Source organism: Parasteatoda tepidariorum, chromosome 9 (genome assembly GCF_043381705.1).
Source record: "Parasteatoda tepidariorum isolate YZ-2023 chromosome 9, CAS_Ptep_4.0, whole genome shotgun sequence".
NCBI lineage: Eukaryota > Metazoa > Arthropoda > Arachnida > Araneae > Theridiidae > Parasteatoda > Parasteatoda tepidariorum.
The window spans coordinates 39,403,400-39,425,283 of record NC_092212.1 but is presented as its reverse complement, the minus strand read 5'-3'; the positions used below and the strand labels follow the sequence as shown (position 1 = coordinate 39,425,283).

At 29.5% G+C, this 21,884-nt stretch overlaps 1 long non-coding RNA gene across 1 annotated transcript in view; it reads right to left on the bottom strand.

The window, feature by feature from the left end:
- LOC139426615 (uncharacterized) overlaps nucleotides 1-21,071 on the bottom strand; it is a 142,761-nt gene extending 121,690 nt beyond the window's left edge. The window contains exon 1 of the long non-coding RNA XR_011637838.1: nucleotides 20,964-21,071. This is a non-coding gene — a long non-coding RNA (uncharacterized lncRNA). The remainder of the gene's footprint in view (nucleotides 1-20,963) is intronic.
- Nucleotides 21,072-21,884: the final 813 nt, after the last annotated feature.

Below are 21,884 nucleotides of genomic sequence, written 5' to 3'. Positions count from 1 at the left end.
ATTTTGACATCCAAAAATTGTTCTGAAAATAATCCTGTAAGTTTAAAGAGACATGTCGGATCTCTTATTAGCATAAAATATCAATAAATAATAGCAACGCGGACATTTTTAAATGAAACCTTTAACTCGAAAGGAAAAGAATGTAACCTTTAAAGGTTTCAGACGTGAGAAACCAGACAGCCACCCGTCCATCAATAATGAAGCATTAGAGATTACCAGTAAAAAGGCTTGAAAAACAAACGTCAAACCCTGATGATAATTAAAATTAATAGATTTAGTAAATGCTAGTCCACGACTTTTGGTTGAAGAGAAAATATATAAAAAGGTTTAGCTATATTCTTTACTTTTTACTAACTATTCTAACTAGTTATTCTAACTAAGACTCCTTAATCAATGAAAAGAAGTTGAACACATGGTGGCAAATATCGCGAGTAATCTAAATATTATCAGATCACTTCAAATTGATAGATCCAAAAGGAAGATATGATGCACTTAATGCTGCATTGTCTGAAATGAAAAACGACGTTAATAAAGTACAGCAGTTCAAAATACACTGATGTAAGAAATTAAGACAATTTGCAGACTTGGTCGATTATCTCTAGAGCTACTGGACCGATTTTGATGAAATATGATATGTACATACATTGATACGATACAAAACAAATAACCGTTCAACAATTGTAATACTCATACATGATAGTGCGTATCACTTGTTGGAGTCGGAAGATATGAAATTGCCAAAGGACAATTCAGGCCAATTCCCACAGGAAATGATAAACTGCCTTATTTCAAGTATGAAATCACGCTACAAAGCCTGTATATCTGTAACAGGGGACCATACCCCCTATTAACCAATTTTTTGTGTAGTTGTTCTGCAACCGCTGTTTCATACCTTCCGACTCCAACAAGTGTTGCGCATGATCATGCACGTGTATTACAATTATTGAATGGTTATTTGTTTTGTATTGTATCAATGTATGCTCATATCGAATTTCATCAAAATCGGTCCAGTAGTTCTAGAGATAATCGACCAAGTCTGCAAATTCTCTTAATTCCTTACACCAGTGTAGCTGTAATTCTAATCATAGGTTTCAGTTTGTTCTGCTAAAATCAAATAGCACTGCTTTTCATCTTCTGCGAATCATTACATGTTTTGTAAATTTTTAATAATTTTGCTGATAATCTTTCTATTTAGTATCCCACCATTTCTCAGTGCTTATAAATACATTCTAATTTAATCTTTTGCTCCCCAGGGTTTCTGCCAAACCCTTCGGTCAGCACCTGTTTCGTATCACACTTCTTTTTGGTATCTTGTTCAAGCTTGTTTCTCTGCTCCTATTGGTTAAATCACTTCGCACATCTCTTTACTTTTCTGCTGTCATTTGGCGTTTAGACATTGAGGAAGATTCTTGTTTAGAGAGCTGAAACTATAGTATGTCCATTTCTGTACTTTATTTAAGCTTTATTCGAGTTGTCATTTGCTTTAGACATTAAAAGTATAGATGTTTCATTCTTGTAAGACGAAATTGGTAATTATTAATCAAATTTGCCTAAAACGTAATGTAGTATTACAATGAACTATTGTAACTATTTCAAGTGGACTATCATAATGGACAATTTACCATACTGGGTTGAACACACCCTTATTTTAAGTTTATTAGTTTTGACAATAGTTTACTTACATCTCCTAAGTTTATTAATTCAGCAAAGTTTTTTTCAAGTTAATTTTGTTAAAGTTATGAAATTTGTTAATTCTAAATCCCTAATTGAGTCTGATTATTTTAAAAATCGTAACAAAACGATGTTAGATACATTTTATTAATATTTCCTTTATTGATTTTGTGTAGTTTTATCAGATTAATAAAATTTGACAATGAAGTTTATAACAAAAGCAATGCTTAATTTAGTTTATCAAAATAGTAAAAATGCTCCGTTTTTTGCCAAGAAGAAAACTGCTGAGATTTTAAAAAAATAATTTACGTTTTTACTTTTTCAAAAAAATAAAATTAAAAAACGCAATGTTAATTATCAATTGTCCCGTACTTAATTTTCAAAAATAATTACTCAAAAAATTTCTGTAACACTAACAGTACATTAACTAATCACTTTTTTTCAATAATAAAATAAAATACAATTTAACTACATTAATATTTATCAAAATGTCTTTAAATTCAACAATTATGATTTAATGCTTTACACACGAAAATTAAATGTTTTCTCTTTTTTTATATACTACTACAGTACTTCTAACATTCATTCTCGTTATTTCTTAAATAGTATTTATTTGTTATAGAAAATTAATGAATTTAACTAATGGAATATAACATCTTAACCCGATCTTAATTACTCTTCTATAGAATTAGCAGAATAGATATTTTGTGCAATATACTTTTCTTTCTTTGCTATTCAATCTATCATTCTTCAATTAATTTTCAATTTGTTCGGTTGAGCCCTTAAATTTAATTTTTATCTTTTTTATTAAGTGTGACATTTTTACAAAATAGATTATACTTAATTAATTCGTTTTTGATCTTTTCTGATCGAAAATTAAACATATAATTACTTTAAAAGAATTGAATGGAATGTAAAGACAAATATCTACTCTAGCAAAACGCTATTTGACTCAAGGTAAGATATTATGTGTTGTATTACGTATTTCTGATATCAAAATTATATGGCATCAAAGACCATTAATGGCGAAAATTCTATCTCTAATGTTATCTATATCTAATTATCTGTATCCATATGCTTCGACTTATTTTGATCTGTATCTGTCAGTATCTATGCTTTTTTTCCCCACCTGGGTTGACACTTCGTCAATTCAGGCGTTGGGTAGATTTGTTGGCCGCTCTTTCAGGGGCACATATAATACAGAGAATGAAAGAACATCCATGCCTTGTCCGGGATTCGAACTCAGAACCTTTCTGATGCAATACCAGTTCCTGACCCCTAGATTGTCCTATCGGCTTCTCTATATATATATCTATTATTTATCTATGCATATAGGTACACATGCATATAGCTTATGCATGTAGATATATGTACCTATATGCATCTAACTATGGCCATTTTGCCTAGCAATTGGAAAAACAATGCAAGCACTTCACGAAACTTTGCAATTACGTTGTTTCATCAATTGCTCGACAGTATTTATATCTGTATATACATATGCATCTATTATGTCTGTCTATATTTACCTGTATCTATCTACAATTATCTGTATTTAACAATTCATCTACCTATATCTATCTACCTGCTTATTTACCAAATAATTTACCTGTATCTATAGACCTATATCAATATATTTAGTCATATCTATTGATCTGTATCTATATAAATCAAACTAAAATACAAAAAATAAAAACAAAAGTATGGCAGAATAGCCTATATCTATCTGCAACTATATAAATCTAAATATACCTCCATCTATTTATATCTGTAACGATCTATCTATACATATTTATCTACGAACGTACATGCGTCGATATATCTATACGAGTATCTATTGTCCAATATATCTGTATCTATCGTAATCAAGACGGAGAAACAATTCTAGCTAAATTATCGTACTGTAGATTAAGAACATTTCTAGTAAAAAAAACGTAATTTTAGTTATTGAAGCCAAAAATGTACCAAAATATATAGCCAAAAATATATAAATAAAATATATAAAAATACATAAAACCATATGTTTGGTAAATTTTCCGTACATATGGTTACGGCTTACCTGGAAATTCTGATTTTCAAAATTATAATTCTTATTACTACACATTTAGTAAAAAAATATAAAACTCAAAAGTAAATTTAACCGAATAAATGTTTTTCACGCCGCCATTCTCAAAGTTATCATAAAAGTATGAAATTTTACCACACATATCAAATTTTGAAACATATTATAAAACCATATTTTATTGTTAATTTTACGAAAATCATTACCAAAGCGCTTCGGTAAAAATTTTGGAGTTCCCATAGAGAAAAAAAAAAGCGGAACGCTAAATTTACTATTTAGAAAAACGAAACGTTAAATTTTTAACAAAAGGAAAACGCTAACTTTTATTATATTCTAGTAGTTTTGTTTTGACCATAATTTTTTCTCAATCTGTCTAAACTACCTAAAATAAAAAGCAGAAATTGTGACGTGATTTTCTTGTAATTCTTATAAGCTTTTATAAATCCAAATAAAAACTTTCGGATAAACAATAAATTGCAGTGTATACTTTTTTTCTTCTTAATATCAGTTCGAAAAAAAATAAATAAAAAGAAATTTATCGTCAGGTGCCGGCCCAAATGATCTTTTAACGACGTTGCCATTGGATAGTTCTCAAGAAACTTCGCATATCAATGTAAGTGACCTTATAAGTTCGCGTTCTTTTCGAAATCAGGAAAAAAATAAAAAATATATTGTTGACAAAAAGAACTGGCTTTTAATAAATGGCCTAACTTGAATGTCATTATAAAATAATCAGGTATGAAATATACATTTTTTTCTAGGCTCGGTCTAATGGCATATTTATTACAATGAGAAAAGTTTAAAAATGTGTTGGTAAAATACAAAATATTTTTTTCAGAAGATTATTATTTCTATTTTCATATTTAACATTTCTTTATATAAATTTCTTTTGGCTAAAATCTAAGTTTTTAAAAAGTATCTAAATTTCAAAAAATAATTGTATTCCTGATACAGTATTTTTGAAATGAACGCTAAGTAAAATATATTCGTATTTCAAAGCAAGACAATCTAATGGCATATTTATTACAATGAGAAAAGTTTGAAAATGTGTTGGTAAAATACAAAATATTTTTCAGAAGAGTATTATTTCTATTTTTCTTTTTTATATATAAATTTCTTTTGGCTAAAAACTAAGTTTTTTAAAAAGTATCTAAATTTCAAAAAATAATTGTATTCCTGATATAGTATTTTTGTAATGAACGCTGAGTAAAATATATTCCTATTTTTAAGCAAGGCAATCTAATGGTATATACACCGAAGAGTCATTACATTATGACCACCCTGCTAATAGCATGTAGGACCACCTTTAGCCCTCAAAATTGCTAGCACCCTCCGTGGCATTGATTCCACAAGGTGCTGATAGATAGTCTGAGGTATCTGGTATCAAGCGCTCACCAACTGGTCCTGCCATTCCCTCACATTGCGAGGGGGTAGCGTGGCAGCACGAATTTGGTTTTCCAAGTAGGACCACAAATGCTCTATTGGATTAAGGTCAGGTGAATTTGGGGGCCAAGACATGACTTGAAAGTCACTGGAATGTTACTCGAACCAATCCATGACGATTCGACCCTTATGCCATGGTGCATTTTCCTGTTAGTAAACACCATCCCCCGCAGGAAAAACCGTTGCCATGAATGGGTGAACCTGGTCTGCAACTATGTTCAAGTAGCTTACAGAAGTCAGGGATTGTTCTATGAGGATTATGGGTCCTAATGTGGCCTATAAAAACATAGTTCCTGGGCGAGAAACCATGAAAACCTGGGCGAGCACATTGTTATAGATGGAGGGTGGTCATAATGTCATGGCTCTTCGGTGTATATTACAATGAGAAAAATTTAAAAATGTGTTGGTAAAATATAAAATATTTTTCTGAAGAGTATTATTTCTATTTTTCTTTTTTTTATATATATAAATTTCATTTGGCTAAAAACTAAGTTTTTAAAAGGTATCTAAATTTTAAAAAATAATTGTATTCCTGATATAGTATTTTTGTAATAAACGAGGAGTAAAATATATTTGTATTTTTAAGCACTGTTATAAGTAACTGTAAATTCTACAGAAAAGAAATTTCACAGGAAAAAAAATACTGTTTGATGATAAATGCAGATTTTTTTTAAAAATGTTTTCAAGCTTTACCAGCGAACTGCAAAAAATTACAGTCTGATTTTCACAAAACAGTTTTTCTCTGTTTTTCACCCAAATTATAAGCGGATTAAAACTGTCAGTTCCAATTCTAGTTTTTGCCATGCAGTTTTGCTTACCATAAAATAACTATTTTGTTTTTCAAACCATTTGAATGATTATTTTCTTCACTTACTTTCACACATCAGCAATTATTGCAAAATAAAATTGCGATTCGATTTTATTGTTAAACTGACACCTGGTCATTACCTGTCTTTAGATATCAATTTTCTTTCTGTAAGTTAAATTGCGAGACATTTTTATAACTGTGGCCCACTGTAGTTTTAAACATTTTTAAACTTACATGTGACTTCAGTAAGTAAGTAAGACTTTTACGAGAAAAATCGTTTAAAATTTTTCTTCATATTCAATCGGTAGAGCGTGATTGCCTCCTAATAAAGTAACCCAAGTTCGAAACCCGGCATGGATGCTAATTCTACTTTCGGTTTGCACCGCTTTTGTTTATTTTTTGTGATCAAATTATAAAGACAGGAAGACTTAATTTTATTCACGAGTTATTTGAAATTAAAATGATAGCTTCTTTTGTGACTAGTGAAATGTAGTAGTCGCCAAAGACACCAGTATTATTTAAATTAACAGAAACCTTAGTGTTCAAGTTTAACACACGTACTATCTGAAATTCACTATGCATTTCCTATATGCAAATGTAAACTAACGAAAAAAAACTAAACAACTAATTTAATGAACAACAAAGAATACATCATATTTTAATTCATATTTAAATGAACTGAGAAATTTCAATAAACTGATTTTATACTGCATTTATACAGAAAATTTCTCTTTAATTTTTAAATAATTTTTTTTTTAAATTGAACTTTATGTATATGTTATCGGCAAAGTATGAAATCTGGTATTATATAGAATGCCTAAAATTAGCCGGCAAAGTATGAAATGATTTATATTGCCATACACACATTGCCTAGGCATTCTATAGAATGCCAAATGAGAAACCGGCAAAGTATGAAAAAAACGTCCTGATGAGGTTATGTATATGATGTGCATGTTACTGTGAATGACCGAAATCGGTGGTTGTTGACTTTCACCGGTGAATGTTGACAATCACATAGTCGCTTTGGCGAATGTCCGAAATATTTATTACATCCGATTTGATAATAATTTATTCGTGGATATAATTACATTTATTCGATATTTTAACGCTAACTGACGATAGATTAGAAAAAACATCAGTGTAGAGTATACCGGGCAATGGCACTTGACCTTAAGAAAACATCAGTGTAGGGTATACCGGGCAGTGGCACTTAACTAGACCTAGTATATATTTCGGACATTTACCAAAGATCTAGTCATACTAGGTCTAGTTAAGTGCCATTGCCAGGTATATATTTGAACATTCACCAAAGCGACTATGTGATTGTCAACATTCATCTGTGAAAGTCACCAACCACCGATTTCGGTCATTCACAGTAACATGCACATCATTTACATAATAACCTCATCAGGACGTTTATTTCATACTTTGCCTAAATAGCCTTTGTCATTCTATAGAATGCTTAGGCATTATATATATACAATGCCCAAGGAAAGTATGTAATAATTCTCACATTTCATATTTTGCCTAAAAACATCCCAGGCAGTCTATACAATGCCGGCGTTTCATACTTTGCCGGTAACATCTACATAAATTACAAAATGCTCAGCAAAGAAATAAATTAACTATTAATATATTTACAAATTTAATTACTTTTCATAACTCATGAAAACTTTCATTTTACTTTTGACAAGCTTAAAAAAATTTTATTAGTCAAGTAATATTCAATCGTAAATTCTACAAGTAAAACAAAAAGAGTTTATACTTAGACAAATTGTACAAAATAAATTTTCATTAACTTTGTTGAAAATAGTAATCTTTAAGATTACTCAAAATATTTTTTTATTTCCTAGCATAAATAAACTACTGGCAAAAGGAAAGAAAAAAAAACCAACAAAACCTTTGAAAAAAAGGAAGAAACCAATTTGTAACACTTTCATTACTAAGAATTTCCTTTGAATTAAAAACCCGAAACTCAAAATTACAAATCAACTTTTTCCTTTTTTTTTTTTATTTCAGCAAAATGAAAGGAAATAATTCCACAGTTTCTATTTTTCACATAGCATTATTTTTGCGAACGGCGTCGTCTAAATCGAGGAGAAAAAAATAATTCCTTAACAGAAAAACGAACAGGAAACACAAGAATTAGAATAATTTTTTGAAAGAAAATAACCGGGAAGGATAGTTTGTTTTTCCTGTAATTACGGATTTTTCGCCATTCCATTGGCGATTTTAATTAGAGAAGATTTAAGCTTACAATTACACCACCGCCAAGCAAAGAAATTTCACGCTCCTATCTGTTTGGCGCAATTTTTATTTTATTATTTTTTTCGAAAAGAAAAGTTTTGTTTAGTTGAAGGGGGGGAAAAAAGAAGCCTCAAAAAAGAAACCAGGAATTATTTGATTTTAGGTTTTTTTTTTATTTTGAAAAATAGGATTTGTATGTTTTTGTTTCCTCCGAAATTTGAAGTAAAGGTACCGCACACACACACAAAAAAAAATTACTTTTTCGGAACTGATGGTGTTATATTTCAATTAAAGTTATTGAAAGAATTTTTTTATTTGTATTTTATCTAAATTAGAAAAGAGTTTTTCGTTCTTATAAAAAATTTCTTTGCGCCTTTAAAAAACAAAATATTGCTTTAAATAAGCTTTATTTTTAATTTTAATTATCATATTTTTTACAAGAAATAAAGAAATAAAAATTAACATGCCGACAGTAACAATTTATTAAAAGAATTCTGTCCTATGTAATTCCATTAAATGATATCACGTATTTTTCTATTCTTTCATGAAATATTGCGTGAATTAAAAATTATTAGAATATAAGAAAATATTCAAATCGTTTGAAATCAAACAGCAATTCTTTTCATACGGAAATCGAGTAGTTATTCCAACAATTTAGAAATCAAATAGTTAATAATTTGAAAATCAAGTAGTTGTTTTAATCATTTGGAAATTAATCAAATCATTTGGAAATCAGTAATTTTTCAAATCAAAATAAAATAGTTGTTCCAAATCATTTGAAAATCAAGTAGTTAATCGAATTACTCGGAAATCGAGTAGTTGCTCGAATCACTTCGAAATCAAGTAGTTATACTAATCATTTCAAAATCAAGTAACTATTCTAATCATTTCAAAATAAAATAGTTATTCTAACCGTTTCAAAATCATGTAGGTTATTCTAATCATTTCAAAATTAGTAATCATTCTAATCATTTAGAAATCAGAAATTATTCTAATCATTTCAAAATTATTAATCATTCTAATCATTTAGAAATCAGTAATTATTCTAATCATTAGAAAATTAGTAATCATTCTAATAATTTAGAAATCAGTAATTATTCTAATCATTTAAAATCAGTAGTTATTCTAAAAATTTGAAAAAAAGTAAATATTCAAATCATTTAAAAATCAGTCATTATTCAAACCATTTGAAAATCAGTAATTGTTTAAATCATTTGAAAATCAGTAATTATTCAAATCATTTAAAAATCAAATAATTTTTATGATCAGAAAGTCAAGTAGTTATTCAACGAATAAAATGGGTGCCAGGTTGTGATCTATTGTGGAAGGAAAAGTATGACTAATACTGTAATCTAACTATACCCAATTATTTTTTGTCCAATTTTTCTATTTTCCTCACTGCCTAATTAATAAATTTTTACGCCAATTCATAAATTGTTTCATGATATATTTTACACATAATTTTGCGTATAATTAAGTATGTTATTTTTACACAACTTTAATGTTCCAGAAATGGTTGCAAAAAAGCTTATAACATTGCTGTGCATCGCAAATGTTACAAACGTTAAATCTGTTTATTTCTCCACATTTCCGTTATCCATTGTACAATAATAAAACTTTTGGGATGGGCTAAGCGATTTTATAACTGACATCTGGTGCAAACTTAATATGGAGCTATTTCGAACCATATTATAGCACTTCTAATTTGATTAGATTATACTTTGGTTCAAGTAGTGGTGGCTCAGGGGATAGAGCGCTCACCTCGCAGAGAGATGACCCGGGTTCGATCCCAGTAATGGCTGGGATTCGACTTCCGCACCCGACAACAATGCTGACGTAAAATATCCCCAATGGTGGACGGATCACGGGTTAGATTTCCCTTGCCGTCAGGCTAACCGTGGAAGTTTTTCATGGTTTTCTCACCAAGTAACGCAAATGCGGGTTAGTTGCATCAAAAAGTCCTCCACGAAGGCAAATTTCTCTCAATACTTGATCCAGGAGTTCAATTGTCTTCTGGATTGGGTTCAAAATTACAAGGCTAAGGAGTTGCCTTGCAATTTTGAACATTAGTATTCGCTAACCCAAGAATTTGGTCGGCTGTTCAACTACGGTTATAAAATAAAAAATAAAATGTACTTTGGTTCAATTTTACAATATTTAAAGGGTCCACTAAATTTGCACCATATTACGGGGCAAGGTGCCAAAATGATGGTTTAAAGTTGGAACAATTTTTCGGAGTGTACTGTTAAAAAAGTAAAGATTTTTTTTTTTTTTAATTTTTTTTTTAAAAATTTACTAAATTCGTATTTTTTTTTAATCCATAAAAATATTGCTAAAATAAATAAACAAAATTCTTTTTTTTCTCTTTTTACTTAAATAATTCCTCTTACAACCGAGCTCTGCTGTTAGAGGTGGGGAGACGGGGAGGAAAAAATTCTAAATATGCTTTAAATCCTCTTTATTTAATTTTTACGAATAAACTAACGTTGGATATTTACTCTATTTAGCAATATCTTTTGATGCATGTAAAATTCAAGGTCACCACTCTATCACAATTTGAGATATAATTACTTTTCTCGATATATCTTTTCTGACAAAACAACGCCAATACAATTCGGCAATCAATAGGTAGTTAAATAGTCACTTGTCTGTTTTTTAGAGTTTTGATAACTATATTTGTTTTTATACGAATTAACTCAAAAAGAATTTTTCAGCGTCATCCATCTCTGTTTTTGTCAGTTTAAGCTGTAATAATAGGTTTTATAAAATCTTAAAGTTCAGAAACGTGTGTAGTTTTATATTTCTCACTCAAAACCACCAATCGCATCATTTCATTGTTCCAATGCTTTGAGGAAGAATTCATGGAGGTTCTAAAAATTATCAAGCACCATGTACCTTTAATCTAATAAAGCGACTTCTTTATTTTCTACCTATTTTTGAAGGAAGATTTGCTGTGTAATAATACTGTTTTTGATGTTTAATAGTCATCAAAACTTTGATAAGTGCAAAAAATATCAAGAAAAGACAAATTACAAATTAGCCTGAATTCTAAGATATCGAGAGTAGAGGAAGCCTCTACCAGGGGTTGCCAACCTGCGGCTCTTTGAAGGATTATTTGTGGCTCTCGATAAATGTACCAGAGTTCCCTTTTCATTTTTGTGCTATTATATTTTAAAAAATTATTATCGTTCCGTATGTATATCAAAATGTCTTTTAAATTACTGAGAACAAATATGAAAGATTAAGTGCAACGTTGTTCAATTCAAGATGAGTTTTCCATTTCCAATATAATTGCGACCCAAAAAAAGCATCTGAAGAATTAGAATTAATAGAGATGCAAGAAGATCAAGTTCTACAATTAAAATATAAGTCGACGTCGATTACTGAATTTTGGAAATTTGTTCCAGAATCTAAGTAACCTGAATTAAAAGAGGCTGCTTGTCGAATTATTTCAATATTCGGAACAGCGTACTTATGTGAATCATTTTATTCCACTTTAAAATTCGTGAAATCCAAACACCGATCAGTATTAACTAACCAGCATCTCAAAGAATTACTGAGAAGTGCTGTCACCAATTATTCACCAAATTTTAAAGAATTATCAAGAGAAGTAAAATAAATGTGTTTAATTTTTAAATTCAATACACATATTTTGTACTTTTACTTATATGTTTTCAATGAATATAATTTATGTAAAAAAAAAATTTTAATACCTTTTTTGTATACCTTTTAAATACGTATTTAATTGCGGCTCGCGAAAAATTTCAAATTTTGAAAAATGGCTCGACTATGTAGGAGCTTGGCCACCCCTGTTCTACACTACCTTAAAAGGTCTTGCAATGGATTTAGATTGCCTATACATTCCTACTAAAATATTGAATCGTATACTATATCCCAACCAGGAACTAAAGTTTATGAATATATACACATATTAATCTTAACCTTAACGATTCCATTATACTACAAATGCATCATAAACACATTACCATTTAAACAAAGCGTTCCAATAAAAAAAAAATTAAGTAAACATATCTCATTTAGAAATGTGCCTATCCCAGGCTACAAAAGAATAAAGTAGGTGTGCACAACAGTAATGAATGCGCATGCATAATAGTTCTGATGATGATAACCTTGACTATAATTACAATTCTATGGAAAAAAAGGGAATAAAATGTCCACAATAATAATACCCTGCCCAATTATTTACCAAAACGTCTCTTCTAACACCGTCCTATAACACTGATGTCATTCCAGCTGTAAATCTGTCAAACAAAAAAAATTATTTGGCGATGGTTTTCCTGTCCATCTGTCACCAACTTCCTGTCCTTTCATCATCGCTACCGAAATAGCCGAGAATGTACTTTAATTTTTTGGCGAACATAATTGGCGATTGTTGAAACAATTGGTTGCGATTGTGCTGATGATTGGGAAAAAATACTTTTTTTAGCTTTGACAACAGATTGAATATTTAACTTGCGTGCCCTCATGAATATTCTAGAATGGCGATTTTTTTATGATCGATATAATGCAATGATTAGCTGGCTTCCGGTCAGATTAATGAAAATTGCATTTTTAGCAATGTCAATAAATTAAGATGATGGACTTAATGTAAATGTTCTCTTTTATACACTACCTTTTCTAAGAACTGAACTGAAGAACAAAGGTAGAAATAATAAACAAGCAGATAAAGAAAGTGGAATAACGCAGATCGCTGATTATATTTAAGTTATAATTTAATTCACGGTAACAATTTTTGAGAAAGTTAATAATTCTGTCTAGAGGCAAGAATAAACAGAAATTATTACTTAAGTTTTCTATAAATAAAAAAAACAACTTAAAAATCCTTTTATTTTTAACTAAAAAGATAAATTTGAAACATTCATGCATAACTTAGCTGCATGCACATTTTTCTAATAATGTCCAGATGTTTAAAAATAAATATATGAAGTTTAAATACGACGGTTATTTAATTTTATCTTTAAAAATCGACGGCAATAGTTTTAGTTTTCTGAGACAAATAATTTTAGAAAAAGCAATATACCGCCTCGATGCATGTCCAAAAAATTAGTGTAATGAACCGCTGTTATTTTAACGGAAAATATATTAAAGTATAAGCATTTAAAACTGTTTTTATTTTGATCCTTAGGATAATTTTTCAAATACTTTGGTAATTTCTTGAATATTCTTATGAAAACTTTCTGTAACAAAATGCCCTTTTTATACACATGAAATAGAAGGTTGTCCAAAAATATAGCGTACACAATACCAATAGTTTTCCTCATAAATGTATTGTTTTATGCTTTTTATTTTATAATCGTCGTTGAAGAACCGATCCAATTTTTTGGGTTTACGATTACTAATATTCAATTCCGTAGCCTTGTAATTTTGAACCCAATACAAGAGACAAGGGAACTCCTGGATTAAGTATTGGAAGAAATAAGCCTTCGTGGAAGACTTTTGATGGAGCTAACCCGCATTTGCGTTACATGGAGAGAAAGACCACGAAAACCACCCACGGTTAGCCTGGCGGCAAGGGGACTCAAATTCATGATCCGTCCACCACTGAGGATATTTTACGTCAGCACTGTGGTCTGTGCAAGACAGATGAGAAATTCGTATCGACCAGCTATCACTGGGATTCGAACCTGGTTCACCTCATTGGAAGGTAGCCGCTCTATCCCCTGAACCATCACGGCTATAATATATTGTTTGAGATAATCTGATGCCATAAAATTGAATATATAAAATTATTATAATGTTGATTTCATTCAAATCGAAAATTATATTACATTTGTAGCACATAACTAAGTGCAAGAAGTAAGCTGTTCTCAATGTTATTTTTCTCACTTTTTTTAAAAATACTCTATTAATAGTATTACAGGGCTCAAATGTATAATTTCTTGTGCTCTTCTCTTAAACTTGCAAAATACAAAAAAAGTTGTATTTATAAACAATGAAACAATGCTCTTCCAAATTTAGGAATAAACTCTAGATGATTCTTTTGACTCTATATGGAGCTTAAGAGCCGAAAGCTACACTAACCCATGAAGCTATAGACATTCATCTGTTTAAAAAAAAAATCGAACTTAGAGAACGAAATTTTTTCCTGTCATATCATTTTAGTCGGTGATTCCTTGTTAGATAAACAGTCATTGAAAATTTCGGCAAAAAAGTGAGCATGTACTAGAAAAACTTTTGCGGCCATTTACCCGGGATGCTTTTCCAAATGCAACCCTATATCGTACATGCTACTGAAAATGTTCGAAAGTTCACATTACCTAGACCTAGCTAAACTGAAAATTAATTTGACTGATAAAGAGCAAAATTATGATGGTGTTGAACACTTTTTATTCAATTTATGAATAAATAAATAATAATTTTAATTTTAAAAGACAGTTCATCCACACTTTTCACTGAAATTAATAAAACTAAAAACTGTACTCAAATATTGCAATATATTATTCGGAATTTCCATAAATATCCCTAAAAAGAGGCAAGAAAATACCGAAAACTAATATAATCTTTAGATTAAATACATTAATGGAATGCGATAATGGGAGAAAAATGTTGTGGTGTTTCAAGAAAACCTACTATCCATCTTTTGCTATAGAAAGAAAAGAAAATATATAACTAGATAAAGCTAAGGATGAAACCATATTGCTTTATCAGAATAACAGCTTTCGACTTTTGCCTATATTTATACAGGCAGCACTTACAGCTACCAACTTTTATTCTTTGGTAAGGGTTAGTCTACAAAATATTCGTAAGAGAGAGAAATATTAGAATAACGCTAAGTTTTATGATAAATATTATTCATATCTGAAGTTATTTATTTAAGAACCAAAACTGTAGATGAAGTTGCTGTGGTAACTGAGCATGAGGTTTTATTTTAATTTCAGTAGTATCAAGAACTAAGTCTGTTAAACCATAGCTTATGTTAATTGAATAAAACATTTTGAAAACTTTTATTTGAATACATTTTAATTTAGATGTAAAATTCTGCTTTCAGTACGATGAATAGACGTGCTCAAAACTTGGACAGTCCTCGAATTTCATTGATTGTCTTGAAAAATTTTTAAACTCTTTGAGGGCGTTAAGTGTTTCCAAAATTTCAGCACTTGTTCTTAAATGTTATCGAGTTTCTCTGAAAACATATTTTTTATTATATATATGCTGTAAAATAGAAAAAAAACAGAAACACGCACGTTTTTCAAAATTATCAGGTAACTTTGTCTTACAGAGAGTACAAATGAAAAGCAAACATATACCATGGTTAAACTAATAACGCCATACTTGTCCTAAAATAATTTAAAAAAATAATAATAATGAAACTTAAATTTGACGTGTATGCAGAACGCTTGACGTGCATGACGTGAAATGTAGAATATTATGTGATATTCTGAAACAGTTTAGTAATGAAATCAAGATGAAGATGTTTGAAGATGAAGATAAAGATTAAGATGATGAAAATGATTCTAAGCCTTACATTAGTTATCAATTTAAAAAAAAAATCGTGGTTTTGCACAATTAATATTTAAATGGAGAAATTAATATTGAAATGGAATAATGTAAATTGATATTTTCAAAAAATGCTTGGATGTCCTCAAATATTAAAATTTTCAAGGACGTTCCTCTGATTTGTTCTTAAATCATGGTTTATAAATCTGGTCACCTTAGCTTATAGACAAGAAGTAAAAATTGATTGCAGCAAACAAGGGTTGGTGAGTGTGGCGCGCAGGGGGTGCAGACCCCCTAATTTATTTAAAATTTACTTAGCCAAAATCATATTAAAGCATAAAACTAATTGTTAATTAATATTTTGATAGGATATTTTAGAGCAGAATTATAGTAAGTCTAATTAAAATTTAACTGACCGAAAACTAAATCAGTGGAAAAATTTTTTTAATTAAATTTCAAGTAATAAAACCTTTATCAAAGAAGTCCTACAGAAAACTTCGATTTAATGTAATGATTTTTAATACTTTCTGCACGCAGGAGTGCTTAAAAAGGCATAAAATCGAAGAAGAACCTTTTCAATTCTAAGCTTGCGTAACCATGAATAATATTCTTTTTATAGTAGTCCAACTTCTGACCAAGATTTCGTGACGTATAAAAGTTATGCCCAACACGGAATTTATACAGAACATTTAACTCGAAAGAAGGTTTTCGAAATATCGTTTGCAAACTATGATTGAAGTTACAGTTAAAAAAGATACAGTTAAAAAAGGAGTTAAAACACCACAGATAAAAAAAAATTCGAACATTAGATGTTTTTTTATTTATTTATTTAGTTTTACATTTTGAATCTCCTTAAAATAGTTATTCAATTAAACTGAAATTGAAAAACTAATAGTTTTCATATTTACAAGTGGAGTTACAAAGTTGAGTGGAATTTCATTTAAAAGTTGAAACTAGAATAATGAATAAAATGAAATTAATATTGCTTTTAAATTGTTTATTATTAACTAACGGTGCATCCAAATTAAAAATTTAACATTCACAGAAAAACAGACAAAATAATTTTAAACTCTAATTTTGAGTTCTTTTTGAGGCAAAAGATATCGAATTGACTTATTCCTTCTGGTTTTACTATACTGATCTAACTCGTGTTTAATACCTATAATTTAACATAAAACTAAGTTGCTAGTTGCGTATAAAATGCAAGCATAGAATGATTTATAAATAAATAAAAATTCTAATTAGTTAATCACTAATCATTTTATGTCAATTTCAAAGAATTATTTATATTTTTTTACCGAGATATGAGGGTGATTTCTCTCAATTTTCAGTTTATATTTATATTTCAGTTTATTTTTAATTTAAAATATAGATCAACCACTAAAGAACTTAGATTAACAACTTCAGCAAAATCGTCGCTTAAAAGTTGAAAGTATTTGAAAAATTTGTTGCACTACTGATCAACAGAAGTTGTCAAACTTTTTATTTTTATTTTGTCCTTTACAAAGCTAATCACGAACATATCAAGAACGCGTTTGGAGTTTATTAAGCTTGCTCAAACATTTGTTTGTTCCTTGATCAAACAATAAGCAACAACTAAACAATTTAGATTATAACTTCAGCAAAATCGTCGCTTTGAAATTTTAGTAAATATGTATTATTTTTTTATTATTTAATTAAATAATGGTCGAGAAATTTTTGAATTATAGAAGGATAATAATTTTTTTAAACTCATTTTAAGGTACACAATTTTACAAGACAAAATGAAAAATTTGAGCGAAATCAAATAAAAAATCAATTAGAAAATCTCTAAAAATCGAATTTTTAAGAAATCGTACAGTTAAAATTCGATTTCTCAGGAATTATTCAATCGATTTCGCTCAAATTTTGTGCTGTGCCATGTAAAATTATTTCCTTGAAAAAGACGTAAAAATTGTATACCTTACAATTCAAAATTTTCCGACTATTACTTAATACAAAATAATAAATATTTACTAAAATTAAATTTTTGTATAAAATTCGGAACTTCGGATAATAATTCGGATTTTATAATTTCGAGCAAAAATTTTTTCATTTCGTTTAAAAAATTCGAGAAGTGGCGAAATACGAAAAAATTAAAATTAATATTAAGGGGTCCAAACTTTGGATCGCTCTTCTGACCAAATATGTCCAATCATATCCAAAATCATATATCTAAAATTGTGGGAACCCCCTATATTTTGGGTGTTAGAAATTCAAATCCGTTGGGAAAAAAATTTATATTTATTAAGAGAAAGTACGTTTTGTGTCCGATTTTATAGCTTAAAATATCGTCGGCACTAATTAATTATCATATTTGAGGTCACCCCCTCGAACCATTAAGACTGAGTCCTAGAAAGTGAAGATCCGATCATTAAATCAAAATTTATTCAGGATGGTTCATTTTTTTTTCTGCACTGTACATTCCACAACTATCAATCAAGAAGCTTTATTTTTTATGTTGTAAGCTACGATGCTTTCTACGTTCTCAAAACAAATCTTCAAACCGTTTCACTATTTCCTAAAACAGTGCTTCCAGCCCTTTTATCAACATTTTCCAAACTTTTAAATTACATTAAGCAGGTGGTAGAGCAAACAAAAAACAAGAGGCCATAATGGCGCAAGTCCTAACGATACCAAACAACAAGATGATATCCAAGAATTGAAAGGAAAAAAAAAGTTTAATTGGCTTGCTTGAGAAGCAGAAATAAACATTGCAAGTCTCAATAATTTTCAAAGAAAAACAAACATATTGTTATATCCTAAAAGTAAACATCTCCTGAAGCGTACATGTAACTGAACGATAACTAGCGATCCATCACCTCAAGCAGACGATCCGACTGTGAGTAAAAGTAGTAGTTAATGAGGAAGAATAAACTGAGTTTTTGTGTAATTTTGTTTAGAATTTCTGGTTTTCTTTTCTGCAATCAGTTGAAAATTGATGCCCAAAAATTTTTCAATTCCTACCCTGAAGTCAGATTATAATGATTTAAGGGAGCAATAATATTTTTATTTTATCGTCTGAAGTTGGTAGATGTAACACGTGATTTAAGAATTTCGTAACGCTCGAACGATATTCAAATTGCTGCTTGGTTTCTAAAATATGAAAGGAAATACAACGAATGAGTTAAAGGAGATTGGGATACAATGTCTAAGCTTAATAATTCGATTTTCTTTCACAAGTTAATGATTACAAACAATCGATCGTAATAGTTATTAAAAGTAATCACTATATTTTCGATATCTTTATTATTGAGTGATAGCATCTAACCGTGATATGCAGGATATTTTAATTTTTAAAACATAAATTATAATTATTCGCACAATTTTTCTTTTCTAAAACACAGTTTAGTTTTATGTGTTTTTTTCATATTAATTTTTTTAGTTACTACTTATGAATTGATCTTAAACATGCAGAGCGCAAAATGAACAATGGAACTGCCTAATAACCTTTGATCTAATAATCGGATTATCACGCACTAAGATGCAATTTTCATAGTTCGAGGGCCTAACATTTATTATACTAATTAATTTGTGAAGACAATATTTTAAAATGCGAAATCAGACACAAAAACGAAATTTCTCGTAAAAAATCTTAATTTCTCCGCAGATTTGGATTTTCAACTCTCATATTATGGGGGTTGGCAGACAGCTGAAACATATATGGTATGTATAGTTTGGAAGAATGATTGAAAAATTGAGTATTTTAACGAAAATTTTGCTTCTTGCGTATTTAGCAGCGATTCTAAAACTATTTAAGCAAACCTAAAATATTTTGAAAAAAAGAATTGCGACTGTTTATCAAAAGATATTTTCAAGAGAAATTTTTTTTTATATAACATTTTCTATAACATTATATAGCTCGAAATTAAGCCATATTATTATAGAACTAATTTAAAGATACTTTGGTTGATCTTGAAGTGAAACATAGTTCAATTAAACATCTTATTACTAACATCATCTTTTTATTAGATCACAACAAATATTGATATTATGATAAGGTCACAATAAAGTACCGATATTATAATAAGGCAACAGTACACATTAATATTATAATAAGACGACAACAGGTATCGATAATATGATAAGGCCACAATAAGGTATCGACATTATGATAAGACCACAACCAAACATCAATATTATGATAAGGCCAGAGCAAGTTATTGATATAATGATCAGGCCGATCAGGCCACAATAAAGTATTGATATTATGATAAGGCCCTAATGACGGATGATAAAATCAAATTGGCTTTGTGTGTGATTTGTAAGTATTCTTTATAAAGGGTAACAATACCCAGGTCACTTAGAAAATTAAATTAATCCTAAATTTCTCAATTTAAATGCTTTAATATTTGGAGAGATTCAAGATTAAGAGCACATAAAGTTGTGTATACTTTCTCTAACAATAATTTATTATTAATCGAATATTCTATTTGATTTTTAAAGAATTTTTAAAAAAAAGCAGGAAGCTTTGTAAAGTTAAATAATCTATATTAACTGGAAAAAAAAAATTTCTAATATTGTTGTGAAATTCTTATTTTTAAAAATGAATTTAAACTGAAAAGCAATAGTAAAGATATCTATATCAACATTTCAATATTTGAAAAAAAAAGGCAAAAAATATCTATCTATTAATTCTTGGGGATCTTGATAATTAAACTATATCTTGGTTTTTAATTACTTTACATTACATTTGGTGTTAAATCATAAAATAATCCATAAATTATTGTGCATCTTGATATTCAAAATATTTTATACTTGGTTTATAATTACTTTACACTAGTCCTTTAATGTCCAGAGATAAAATGACTCATTAATTATAGTGTATCTTGATGTTCGAAAAATATTTCACTTGGCATATAATTACTTGACACTACTTTTTTAATGTTATCACTGACATTATCAGTACGCAGATTAAAATCCGCGCTTTTCGCGTATTTCAGAAGAAAAATCAACTTACACTAAAGATAGAGATAAGATGAAATAGGTTGAATTCAAATAACGTCAACAGCAGTTGGATACTGCTGCTTTTCAGATAGCTATTTCCAATAAAAAAAAAAGCTCTAAAACTATCTTGAAATAAAAATTCTAAAAATATTAACCAGATTAAAAATTCTATTTTAATTTTACGTATTCATCAAGTTCACTTTTTATATTCTATAGAACATAAACACGAGATAAAAAGTAATCATTTTATTTTAAAAATACGTTTAAACTTATCAAAAAATATTAATAAACAAAATAGTTTTTTTAACATACCGTAGATATCGATATTTATAACTCTAGAAACCCAAGCAGTTCTTTCCTTTGAAAGGTTTAAATTGCCAAAACTTTTACCTTAGCTTTCTTCTTTCAATAGAAATTTTTTTTCAAAAAATTTGGGAATCATTGTTTTTATGAAAACATTAGTGTTTTTCCACACTTTTGAATACACAAAACCATAAACACATAGAGACACAAATGTAATTCACAGTACGAAGTTCATTTGAATGAAGTTCACTTTCAGCTTTACCACATTCTACATTATAAAGGATATTTAGTGTGCAGCAGTGCCAAGAAGCTGTAGTTGTTGTAGTTCATTTACGTCGCAATAGAGCTGCACAATGGAGTATTGGCGACGGTCTGGGAAACATCCCTGAGGATGATCCGAAGACATGCCATCACAATTTTGATCCTCTGCAGAGGGGATGGCACCCCCGCTTCGGTAGGCCAACGACCTGTACGCGAAGTCGAGCACTTTACGTTAGCACAGTTTAACGAGGACCAATACAGCACACCCTCGGTTCCTACGCAGACTGTTCCAAGTGGTCACCCACCCGCACACTGACCGCAGCCAGTGATGCTTGACTTCGGTGATCTGCTGGGAACCGTGTCTTAACGATCAGTCCACTGCGGGACCAGTGCCAAGAAGCAAAATCAGTTATCATTTTTGAAAATTTGAAAAAAAATCAACCTGGTCACAGGAAGCCTTAGACTTATTTATTCTCATACATATTCGACTTCCCGCAGTGGACTGATCGTTAAGACACGGTTCCCAGCAGATCACCGAAGTCAAGTNAAATCGAGTCAAATTTCTCCAGACAAGTTAGAATTTTAATTAACTTGGAGTTAAATAAATACAACCGTATCGTACTTCGAATTTGTTTAAATATAATTGTTTCTTGTTCACATCTTTTGCTT